Source organism: Physella acuta, unplaced genomic scaffold (assembly GCF_028476545.2).
Source record: "Physella acuta isolate Inbredline_101_S28 unplaced genomic scaffold, ASM2847654v3 ptg000087l, whole genome shotgun sequence".
In the NCBI taxonomy this organism is placed as follows: domain Eukaryota; kingdom Metazoa; phylum Mollusca; class Gastropoda; family Physidae; genus Physella; species Physella acuta.
The window spans coordinates 401294-415179 of NW_026731607.1; the positions used below are offsets into that span (position 1 = coordinate 401294).

The window sequence follows — 13886 nt, forward strand, 5'->3', positions numbered from 1 at the left end:
TACATATATATGCACCTATATATATATATATATATATATATATATATATATATATATATATATATATATATATATGCATATATATGCACCTATATATAGATATATATATATATATATATATATATATATATATATATATATATATATATATATATATATATATATATATATATATATATATATATATATATAAATGTATATATATATAAATGTATATATATATATATATATATGTATATATATATATATATATATATATATATATATATATATATGTATGTATATATATATATATATATATATATATATATATATATATATGTATGTATATATATATATATATATATATATATATATATATATATATATATATATATATATATATATATATATATATATATATATATATATATATATATATATATATATATATATATATATATATATATATATATATAAGTGTAAATAAATAAATAAATACATAAATAAATAAATAATTAAATAAATAAATTAATTAATTAATTAATTAATAAGTAAATATATATATATATATATATATATATATATATATATATATATATATATATATATATATATATATATATATACGGCATTTCATTAACCTTAACAAATAGGCCGTCAAGTTTTTTTTTTTCAAATGTATAATTACAGAAAGATGTAAAAACGACACACTACATTTCTAAGACTCAGGTGTGCAGCCCCTAGAGTTTTTAGACAATTTGATTTCGATGTTTTTATTCGTTTCAAATACATTATCTATACTTCGCATACAATAAAGTAGAATAAAATAACAATGCTTGACACGATGTTTTTTTTAAATTAATTATTAAAATAATAGTATGCAAAATATTCGAGTATTCCCGGCGCCGCACATTAAAATTTGGTGCAATCGGAAATGAAAATGTTTGTTTTATGTCTGGCTAGTTAGAAATAAGTTAGATAAACCTATACTGTCCTATACAATTTTTGTAACTATTCAGCATTGTTTAAGTAATTGTTGCTAAAAAACAAATTAAACTGTGAGTATTTTTCAGCTTACATAATAAAACATGACTTTTACAATACGATGACCAATCTCAAGACGGCTTAATAATTTAGACCTAGACGTAAAGAATATAAATTTTTCTGATTAGCCATAAATCTAGATCTAGATCTAGATCTCCAATTTATAAATAATTTAAATTTAAACAGAATAAATAAGAAATAATAATTTGCCATTTTAAATATTAATTTTGATAAACTTGCAAATCTAAAATCTTAAGAATGTGTTAGCTTTAATTAACTTACAGAAATACACATATTTTACTCAACGAATGACATATGTAAGGCAAACTTTGATTAACTTTTTCTTACCAAGGATCTCCTTTCAACGTTATATTGGCCCAACGTTTTTATTTGTAAATATTTATTTCTTATACAAAATTCATACATTACCTAGTTAAGGCCAGTTTTTTAAATTATTGCGCTGGGACGAAAATAAACCTGATTGTTTTTTCAATCATTTTGTTTTAGTTACCAAATCTATTTCTATAATTTTAATTCTGCCTTGATAACAGACATACAAAGTCCATTTAAGTCCAGGTTTTGATTTCGAATTTACAGGTTCTCCAATTTATGATCCATATTTCCAGTATATATATATATATATATATATATATATATATATATATATATATATATATTCTTACAGAAATTATGTTTTAATGTTGTTGTAAAATTTTTACGTTTGTGCCAATGACGTAAGAGGAGACCAAAATGAAAATTTAAAACTTTAAATTTAAAAATTTAAAATTTTTGCAGAAAAAGTAAAACATCATCTACAACCGCCATGTATAAAAGTATATCCACCGCTCACAATTACGACGCGCAAATGGGAAAAGAAATCTTTAAATGTTTTGAAAAAAACATGGACAAATTTACTGACTTTACAGTCAACGTTGGCGACTTCCAGTTTAGTTGTCACAGGTTTGTCTTAAGTTCCTGCTCTGGTTTCTTTGAGGCTCTCATGAGGACAGATATGAGAGAAAAATATGAATCAAGCTGTACCATAGAAGGCATCTCTCCAGAAATATTTGGTCTTATACTAGATGTTATTTACAAAGGAACTGATGTTTTAGACGAAAAAAACATGGTTGAAATGTGGCATGCATCCAATCAACTGCAGATCGAATTTTTAGTTTCGGCTTGTCAGAAATTCGTAAATGAAAACATAACGTTGCAAAACTACTGGAGCATTTATGAAGCAGGAAAGCTTTTAAATTCGTTTGGTGTATTAACCAAAGTAAAAAAGTTCATCGTGAACAACTATCCAAATGTTGTAGGATCCGACGACTTCATGGAAATTCCTTTCGAAGAGTTCAAAGACCTTTTAAAACACTTTCGTATTGTCGGAGATTTCGTCGTTAATTCAGTTTTAAAATGGGCGTATTCAGATGACTCGTACCTCCAACCTGAGCCAGAAAAATTTATCAGTATATTGCGTGTGGATACTGGACTTCATAATGCACTTTGTAAGAAGATGGAAGTTGAAACTGAAGAAGGTGAGAAAATGTCACTTCGTAGGTTGTACCTTGGTCAGCTGTTTTCAGCAATTTCTCTCAAAGACATCAGCACCGCGTGCCTGTCCAAGCTTTTGAACAACACATTTGTAATAGACAATAAAGAAGCCATCACACTGGTGAATAAACATGCCGCGTCCAGGCTGGAACTCACAAAACCAGCTCTGTTTAAAAATTACAGAACAGCCACTGCCATCAAGACACCTCCCACACCGCCGAGGAAAGTTTCTGCGAACAATGAAAACCCGGTGAATCGTGTTTCGCCCTATTTTGACATTCCCCTTAAGTTTCAAAAATTTTTAATTCTTTTACTCGCAGCCTTCTTGTTTACCCTTTTGTTATTCTCAGGTTGTTAACAAAAAAGTAACCCTAGTACTAAGTATCTAGTACATTGTATTATTCTTTTTTTAATATTGAATGCCTCGATACTGTAGCAAACATCAACAAGGGCCAACAAAATTTCTTTGCCTCACCAAAGTTTTGAATTAGACTTCATTCTACTTAAAAATCATTCGATTGGATAAAATGCTTTAATTGATTGAAAAAAATCTTGATGGTTTAATATATAGATTTTCAATGCTTGATTATGTATATACAGGCTTGGTAAAGTCTGATTCCGTCACTTGTGAGTGTTGATAAATGGCTCCGCTTAGAACTACCGCCACATAAACAATTAACACAATTAATAATGATTGTCATGCTGTCCTTCGTTCTTTACCTGGACACACGAAGTAAATGTGCATGCAGAAATTATATGTTTAATTTCAACACATTTCAGCTCTATGCGTTGTGGTTATTTATTTTATTTCATTAAATGCTTTATACAAGATTGTCTAAAAGCTGAAGTGTTAAAACATATTATTTACACCCGTAAATTATCGACTTTCTAACAATATAAATACTGTGTCAATGAATACTTTAATTTTTGTTTGTTTATAATTTTCAAAAATATAAAACCTTATGTAAAATTCTGAAATTAGATAATTGATAGATATAAAGCAAACTTGATTGACGTAGAAATGAGCAAATTCATGTGTTATATACCTCATCTAATCTATGCTTGAGTAAATGAAAATCATGACATCAAACATTCACACTGTAAAAATGTGTATTATTATGAGACTTTATATCTCAAATATGTTTGTAGAGACCATCAGATAACGTTTCATGTATCCTAGCTTTGGAGAGAAACAATAATGTGATATAATATATATATATATATATATATATATATATATATATATATATATATATATATATATATATATATATATATATATATATATATATATAAATATATTTCTTTTTCGATTTCTATATTAGCCATATACATATTGTTTTTTAGTCCGTAGTAAAAAAAATTAAAATTTTATTGAAGAGTGTGCTTTGTGATGACTTAATAAAACATTCTGGATTCAGTAAGCAACATTGCATAAACATATTACACGTTTTTATTGTTCTTTGCCTTTTTCATTTAGAATGCTATAAAGTTATACAAGAAATAAAAATTTTAATTTTATCCAGCCGAAAAATGAATGTAAATTTATTTTCACCAAATATATTTCAATCCATGTAGGTCAATGCCGCAAAAAATTTAACAAATGTATATGAAATAAATGCGTTCAATTTATACATGCATTAAATCCAAAGAAAATTATTTTATTAACTAACACCGGCTTTTAGAAAAACAAGGTTGTCTGGTAAATTTAATAATGCAAAAGCATGACTTGGACTGTTAATTATTATTATTTCGACTTGTAGTTTTAAAATTATAGAGTGTGATTGTCTAAACGATACATTAGCGCATAATAAACAAGATCCCGTTGATTTCGAGCTAAACAAAGCCTTATCTTAAATGACTGTTTTATTTCCTGTAACTGAGGTATTGCTCCTTGATGATTGGTTATGTTTTTTGAATGTTATTTCCCAATCGTACTTAGAGTATTTTCTTTTTTTGGAAATTAAGAGATTTTGTTTTGTTGAAAACTTCTGAAAGAAAGTACTTTTCTGGTTTAATTTTGTGGATTGTAAAAATTTTTGTTTATTTTTTAAAATTTATTTTAATTTTTGTTTTGGCAGCAACCAAAACAGTTGGACTTTTGTAGCCATTATTTTTCAGCAACATTTAAATATGTTTTGCTTGCGTCTAGGGATGAAAAACACAATTTTTATATATTTTTCATATTAAGATACCAAGGGCTGTTTCCTCTATCAATTTACTGTGTGATCATTTCTGTTCCAAATATTTTCCCTTAAGAACCCATTGATACACACGAATAAATATTAACTGTCTTATTAATACGGCTTTAATTTTTACAAATGTAACTATAATCTTATCGCTTGCCATATTTTTATAAATATGTTTAAAAAAATTAATATTATTACATAGACTTTACATGCACGTTGTGTCAAAACATCTACAACAAACGCACATACATCTGTAGATGTAAAACAAAGCGCGCGTGATCTCTCCTAAATTTTCTCGCACATACATATATAAAAGTAAATTAGGATTACACAGTTGCATTGACCAATGGAAATATAGATTTAAGAAAAAACAGGCTGCACTTTATAAGTATGTGGTTAAAAACCGGAAGTAGAATAAGCACCACCAACTGGACATGATATATTTTATAAATAGGCTATATATATATATATACATATATATATATATATATATATATATATATATATATATATATATATATATATATATATATATATATATATATATATATATATATATATATATATATATATCCGGTTATCGGAAATCGCTATAAAGTTGAAACTGATATACGACTTTGATAAAATACTTATATATGATATTTCCTCAACCTAGCTGTAACGGTACTCAAGTTATCGTGTTTACAGACACACACACACACACACACACACACACACAGAGAGAGAGAGACACACATACACACACAGAGGCATACGGACAAGATTGCAAAATTATGTTTTTCCGTATCACTGAGGTGTAAAACGTCGAGATTTGTAAAAATCATGATTTTCTTTTGCACGATTACAGGACTTTCTCTATTCTTCGTATATTCGAGAAAGTAAAACAAGGCATTTTCCTAATTTAATTCTTAAAACTTCAAAACGTGTTCGTAATAAGCAACTGAAGATTTTTTTTAGGCCTCATGAAATTACAATTTGCAACGCCACAAATTATTCTGTCAGGCTGACGAATTCCTAGCGACGGATACGTAAGGGTCACATACATTTACCAATAAAGTAACAGCAGTAGGTATATACAGCACACAACACATCTTAGTCTACTAAATCTTAGTCTACAATATTGATCCAAAAAGCTCGAGACATCTAAATAATATTTCAACGGAAAAATGTGTCTACGCCTCAAGTTATTTAGGAAAGTTAAATTTAGAATTATTACCCTCTTCTTGGATAAACATTTTGCTATGTTTGAGGATTGGATATTTGGGTTTCTGTTTTAAAATGTTCATTTAAAAAAAAAAAAACAACCTCAGAACTTAAGAGTGTTTTGTTATACTCAACCACATAAAGCTATAGTGTTTCGACCTTACGACGATTCGTCGTTCACTACCACAAGTATAGAGATGGGCAGTGTCTTGTACTATCAGTGAACTATTACGTGTCTATTGTTCTAGTTTTACGGGTTCCTGCATTGCAACTGTGAAGTTTAATTCTTTTGTGGGGACCGAAGGAACTTGTTTTTTTTTTTATTCTTATTCTCCTACATTTAGTTTTAAGTACTATCATCATCTTTTCCAGTTCGTGCCCAAGACTCACGGGAGAGATGATAGTGTTTATCTGAAGCTCAGCTTATGAAAGGATAATGTATAGTTTGAGTAAACCCTATAGAGCAGTATAGTTTGAGTAAACCCTACAGAGCAGTAGTGTTTGACTCCCCTCTATAGAGCAGTATAGTTTGAGTAAACCCTATTGAGAAGTACAGTTTGAGTAAACCCTTAAAAAGCAGTATAGTTTGAGTAAAACCTACAGAGCAGTAGTTTGACCACTCTATAGAGCAGTAGTGTTTAAGTAAACCTTATAGAGCAGTATAGTTTTACTTCACTCTATAAGCAGTAGTGTTTGAATAAATCCTATAGGGCAGTAGTGTTTGACTCCAATCTATAGAGCAGTAGTGTTTGACTCCACTCTATAGAGCAGTAGTGTTTGACTTCACTCTATAGAGCAGTAGTGTTTGAATAAATCCTATAGAGCAGTAGAGTTTGACTCCACTCTATAGAGCAGTAGTGTTTGACTTCACCATATAGAGCAGTAGTGTTTGACTCCACTCTATTGAGCAGTAGTGTTTGACTCCACTATATTGAGCAGTAGTGTTTGACTCCAATCTATAGAGCAGTAGTGTTTGACTCCAATCTATAGAGCAGTAGTGTTTGACTAAACCCTATATAGCAGTGGTTCCCAAACAAATGCCACCTACTGTTACACGATTGTCCTTAAGAAAGATGTGTAGGATTTATCCATCTGTGTAAGTGTGGTTCTATCTTAGTGTTTTAAAATGCAAATGTTATCAATAAATCAGGTTTGAAGGTTGATTTGTGATTCAGGTCACAACCGCTGATCCACGCCGTCGCATTTTGCTTACCATACAGTAAATAAATTGTACCAAGTTAGCAAAAAATGTTGTCATTGAGTCATTGTAGACCCGTTTGTATACACGACAATGTGAGCACGTATTCTACGTTCTACACACTTTGAGCTGTGTTTTAATAATAAGGTCTTAATCTAATAATTCTCTATCATCGGGGATTTCCTATTCAGCGTTCTTTGTTTTAGTGCAATCACAGTTGAACGCGCCCTTTTTTGTTATCAATGGCGGCAAACTAAAAACTAATGTCAACTGTATACTTAATTTAACTTGTTTTTGAACTTTGTATAAAGAAGGTACAGGTATAAAATAGTATAATTTTTCCCAGAAATAAATAAATCATTTTGTTAATAGAATTTGAGTAAAAATGTGTGTCGTTAAGCATGGACTTACAATTTTTATATTTGTATTCATTGATATTTTATTATCTTTATGCATTGTCTATTTTCATCATCCTGGCCCTCACAAAGTGGGCTAAAATTGGGCCATTTAAATATTTTCCACATATTTAATAAACACCATGAAGTTATAAAAATTTTAAACAATTCCAACAATCCTTTCCATATTTTTGGTTTCTCTGAAACTCGATTACAATCTTTTATAAATGATGTTGGGATATCCGTCTCTGATTATAACCTAATACGCCGAGACCCATCCTTACACAAAGAAACTGGCCTTTGTCTCTATGTCCACTCCTCTATTCGTTTCAAGTTCAGGAAGGATCTGTCAACGGACAATATAGAATGTATATGGATTGAACTGGAAAAAAGCAAACACCATCCGGCAATTTTAATTTGCTTCCTTTATAGAAATCCCTGCGAAAACATGGATTGGTATGATCGTTTTTGCTCCATGATGGATACCGTTTTATCTACTAACAATGAATATATCATATATATATATATATATATATATATATATATATATATATATATATATATATATATATATATATATATATATATATATATATATATATATATATATATAAAAATCTAGCTGTCAAAAATCTCGGCGTGATAGTGTCTAATTGTTTCCTATATATAGTTTTTTTTGTTTTCAGAATTCTAACATCTACAGCCGCCATGTTTAATTCAAAACGAAGTTCTGTACATAGCGACCTTGACTTTCACGTAGTTAGAGAAGTTTTCACGTGTTTGCGAGGCAATAAGGACAATTTTACTGATTTTACGGTCAACATCGGCGACTTTCAGTTCAACTGTCACCGGATTTTCCTAAGTTCCTGCTCTGGTTTCTTTGAGGCTCTCATGAGGACAGATATGAGAGAAAAATCTGAATCAAGCTGTACCATAGAAGGCATCTCACCAGAAATATTTGGACTCATACTGGATTTCATCTATGAAGGGAGAAATGTTCTAAATGACGATAATATCCTTGCCATATGGCATGCTTCAAACCAACTGCAGATCACATTTTTAGTTGCATTATGTGAAAACTTTGTCCAAGAGAGAGTAAATTTACAAAACTACAGTGATATACTTATAACTGCTCAGCTGTTGGACTCTTTAGATGTTATAACTAGAGTTAGAAGGTTTATGGTTAAGAATTTTCGGAAGATTTTAGAATCAAACGCCTTCGTTCAACTCTCTTTTGACGATTTTAAATACATTTTAAATCACTGTAGATACCAGAATCATAGAACCGATTTTTTCGTGCAATCTGTTTTAAAATGGACATGTTCAGATGACGTCTATCTCACAGACGAGCCGAAGAAATGTTCCAGCATGATTCACTCGCCAGAGACAGTAACTGGTTCACTAAAATTAAAATGTAGAAAGGTGAACTCTACAACTGACGAACGGGGGGATTTACCGCTTCGAAGATCATACATTGGTCAATTACTTGCATTAATTTCTCTCCAGAGAACAAGCAACGAGTGCCTAGCCAAACTTATGAAGAATAAATTTGTTATGGAAAATGTACAAGCCATGACTATTGTCAACAAGATCGCTGCCACAAGATTTGGTCCCAGAAGATTTGGTCCCACAAAATTTGGTCCAACAAAATTTGGTCCCACAAAATTGGGTCCAACAAAATCAGATTCAATTATTCCAGGCTCCACATCAATTTCAAATTTATCAGAATCACGCTCCGGTGATGAATCCGATGAAACAACAGGAAGAAAACCTTTAACCCTTTATTTACGGAATTAGGTTCCGAATGACATTTTATCTTAAACAATGTGTTATCATATTGCTTATGGCACATTTAAAGCATATGTCGAAGGAAATTTTGTTTCATAAATTTTTAAGGGCCCAAACATATATTGGTACTTATAAGTACCGTCAGGAATGTAGGACATTTTTTCCAAAAATTAAAAAATTTACAAAACAGGAAAAAACGATACAACGTATTAACTAATAATATGGCAATCATTATAATATCATTTTTTGTAATTTTCACACATAAATCCAGCACAAAAGTATATTTTGAGAACGATTTTTACTTGATTTTCTATCGGAACATATCTTAGACCTCAAACACAGCAAAAGGTGCCGACGTGTCATGCTCCCTCATTCCTTATTCTTGATACATTCTGTTCTGTCGTCTTTCTGGTGTGGCAACAGTTGCCGGACTGAACCTGCTTTTGCTGGAGGCTTCCAATAGCCATTACAATGACCCGCATAAACAAATATTTTGAAAACGAAATCCTAGTCATTCAGTACACTACTACTTGTAAAGCTAGTATAATTGTAGCCTACTAAAATGTTATGACAAGTCTACACTACATTGTAAAGTTCATAAACAGAAGTGAGCTCAATGTGTTTGGAATAGCCGTAGTGGTCTACTGTTTTGTGTTTACTGATTAAAAATTACAAAACGATCTATACTACATGCATATGTATGGACTATTACTAGTCTACATGTATACATTACATACACGCTAGCTATTGTAGGCAAGAAAGTTTTTGCAACAAATATAACTTACAAATCTTACTTCTAGAACTAGACTTTGGTATACAAATAACGTATACTAAACCAAGTAAACGAGCCTGCAACTGCCACCTCTATTCTTGTTTTTCTTATACTACTAGAAATCTGCAATTATTTACAATATTTCTGAGGAAAATCCTATGCTAACCTTCTTATAAATGCATAAATATATTTTTTTAAAATACATTTCGATAATTAATTATCAAAATAATATTTACGTCACTCCAAATCGAAAATCTGCAATTTTCAAGAAATCCTAAAAAAAATGTCCGTGTGCCCTGACGGTACTTAAAAGTCCACTTGTAAACATCGATCTATTACAAAGACAATTTGATAAAAATTGTAAAACTAGAAGCTAAATACATTGACCTGACTATTAAGGATGCCAATAAAAAATATTCGGTGTTGAAAACTTGAATAATAAGGTAAAACAAAGGGAAATCAGGAACACATGTGAGATATGTACAGAACGATTGTGAACTACCGATACAGGTAGAGATTGAAAGTGGCGCCATACCAGAAATTTTCAAAAAACATAGATCCCTCCACCTACCTGTGACTCGGGGGAGATAATACTATCAATTACATCAATAATTTTTAAAATTCGTCTTAAATTAAAAACAGTACAGGCACTTAATTAAAGTGGTACTTATAAGTACCGTCAGTAGATAAAGGGTTAACATACTCTGAATTTAATCTACTCATAGATTTTGTTTTGCGGAGCCAAGCCAATAGTCATTCAGAAAATTCTCCAGATTTCTTTAATTTTGTGATAGTTTTAGTAATTTTATGTGTACTAGTGGCGGTTTATCTATTCATTTGAGAAATTATGAATCACGTCTAAACAACAAACACACCCTCATCTTAAAACAATCGACCTGTTACTACAAGCATATTGTAATCACCAGAGCTGTCATTCAACACACTTACATTCAAAACTACCTGTCTCAATTACGCCAACGTTTTGATTTAACTACATTATCGATTTTGATTGTAGCACTGAACATATGCATACGTTGTTTGTATTTTGTTTAATTAGAGGTAGGCCGTTGGTCAGTGTAAAATTTATCTCGAGACCATTTTAAAACACACAAATTTTACCAATACCTTTAGGTAAATAAAAAAAAAAAACTTTTGATTTTATTTATTTTAGCTCTTTTATACAATTTGTTTCGTTTATTTTCTTAAAAAAACAACAACTAATTGTGTCGTATTCTGCTGTACTAGATTAACATCAAGTTTAGCCGCAAATCATTGTGTTTGTTTCTTTAGTACTGATTGCAATTTGTAATTTCAAAATTAAATTAAAAAAACGTTTAATAAACAGCTTTTATGTAATTATGCATTAAAAAGCAGAAAATAAGTTTTTTTCTTTCAATATATAATAACACTCTACTAATTTAATGACTATAAAGAAAAGCGCGGGTCATTGTATTATTTTGGAAGAGAGCACGCATTTCTCTATATTTTTTTCAAATAGTAGAGTATTATTATATATTAAAAGAAAATAATTAATTTTCTACATTTAAGTGCATTATTCAAGCACACGGTATCTTTATATACCACTAGGCATACTGCCTAGCTTCGCTTAGGTTTTCAAAAAAAAAAATGAGGAATTGAATGATTAATTAATAGGTGATTGGCTGCTATGTTAAATTCTTAGGGCCTAAATCTATACAGTGGGGTAATTTCATGTCACCCACATATTGATGGAATATTCGCAAAGTTATTACTCACACGGTTATTAGAACTGCAAGGGGTTTCTTAATAGTATCAATCAAATATTATAATAAATTACTTTCGTGATTAATTTTTAAAATTTCAGTACAATCCAAAACTTAATTTATAACAAAATATTTATTTAAAACAATGCTATACATTATGATTTTTGTTTTTTTTTTCTTAAAAAGAGTATACAAAATGTTTAAAAATTATTACATTAAGAAGTTACCTCCCCTGTTCATAGACCAAATGACCAAATCTTGTATAATAAGAATTTCACTCGCGGTCAATTTTAGCCCTCTTAGAGGGTTTTAAGTCTGACCAACAGTTTTTCCATACGGCGTAGTCATCTATAAAGGTGTATACAAAATATTAGCCAGATGTAAAGAGGGTAAGTGCCCTAAAATCCGTTTTGAAATTACCCTCTGTTTTTTCCCATAGAGCTCACATAAAGAGAATTTCACTCGCGGTCACTTTTTAGCCCTCGTCGAGGGCTTTGAGTGTAACCGACAGTTTTCCCTAAAGGTCAAGCCATTGACCTAGGAGCATGCAAAAAATTAGCCAGATATACTGAGCTTAAGTACCCTAAAGTCTGCGTTGAAATGACCCTCTGTTTTTCCCATAAAATACAAAGATTATATAGGGAAGTACAACTGGTCAGTTTTGACCGCTTTACGAAGTTTTCCCAGATATGCCGAGTTTTTTGTGACACCCCTAGGTGTTCTTCTACCACCTCACAAAATATCAAGGGGGGTCGTCGGAGGAAAATTTTTTTCGTAATAGAGCTCATATAAAGAGAATTTCACTCGCGGTCACTTTTTAGCCCTCGTCGAGGGCTTTGAGTGTAACCGACAGTTTTTCCTAAAGGTCAAGCCATTGACCTAGGAGCATGCAAAAAATTAGCCAGATATACTGAGCTTAAGTACCCTAAAGTCTGCGTTGAAATGACCCTCTGTTTTTCCCATAAAATACAAAGGTTATATAGGGAAATACAACTGGTCAGTTTTGACCGCTTTACGAAGTTTTCCCAGATATGCCGAGTTTTTTGTGACACCCCTAAGTGTTCTTCTACCACCTCACAAAATATCAAGGGGGGTCGTCGGAGGAAATTTTTTTTCGTAATAGAGCTCATATAAAGAGAATTTCACTCGCGGTCACTTTTTAGCCCTCGTCGAGGGCTTTGAGTGTAACCGACAGTTTTCCCTAAAGGTCAAGCTATTGACCTAGGAGCATGCAAACAATTAGCCAGATATACTGAGCTTAAGTACCCTAAAGTCTGCGTTGAAATGACCCTCTGTTTTTCCCATAAAATACAAAGATTATATAGGGAAGTACAACTGGTCAGTTTTGACCGCTTTACGAAGTTTTCCCAGATATGCCGAGTTTTTTGTGACACCCCTAGGTGTTCTTCTACCACCTCACAAAATATCAAGGGTGGTCGTCGGAGGAAATTTTTTTTCGTAATAGAGCTCACATAAAGAGAATTTCACTCGCGGTCACTTTTTAGCCCTCGTCGAGAGCTTTGAGTGTAACCGATAGTTTTCCCTAAAGGTCAAGCCATTGACCTAGGAGCATGCAAAAAATTAGCCAGATATACTGAGCTTAAGTACCCTAAAGTCTGCGTTGAAATGACCCTCTGTTTTTCCCATAAAATACAAAGATTATATAGGGAAGTACAACTGGTCAGTTTTGACCGCTTTACGAAGTTTTCCCAGATATGCCGAGTTTTTTGTGACACCCCTAGGTGTTCTTCTACCACCTCACAAAATATCAAGGGGGGTCGTCGGAGGAAAAAAATTTTCGTAATAGAGCTCACATAAAGAGAATTTCACTCGCGGTCACTTTTTAGCCCTCGTCGAGGGCTTTGAGTGTAACCGACAGTTTTCCCTAAAGGTCAAGCTATTGACCTAGGAGCATGCAAACAATTAGCCAGATATACTGAGCTTAAGTACCCTAAAGTCTGCGTTGAAATGACCCTCTGTTTTTCCCATAAAATACAAAGATTATATAGGGAAGTACAACTG

General features: G+C 31.2%; 1 protein-coding gene across 1 annotated transcript in view; it reads left to right on the forward strand.

Annotated features, from left to right (window-relative positions):
* Positions 1–7398: 7398 nt before the first annotated feature.
* The window catches only part of LOC131927386 (kelch repeat and BTB domain-containing protein 3), a 32377-nt gene continuing 25889 nt past the window's right edge, over positions 7399–13886 (forward strand). Inside the window, exon 1 of the mRNA XM_059283105.1 lies at positions 7399–7481. The gene's annotated coding sequence lies outside the window, so the exon portion shown is untranslated. The remainder of the gene's footprint in view (positions 7482–13886) is intronic.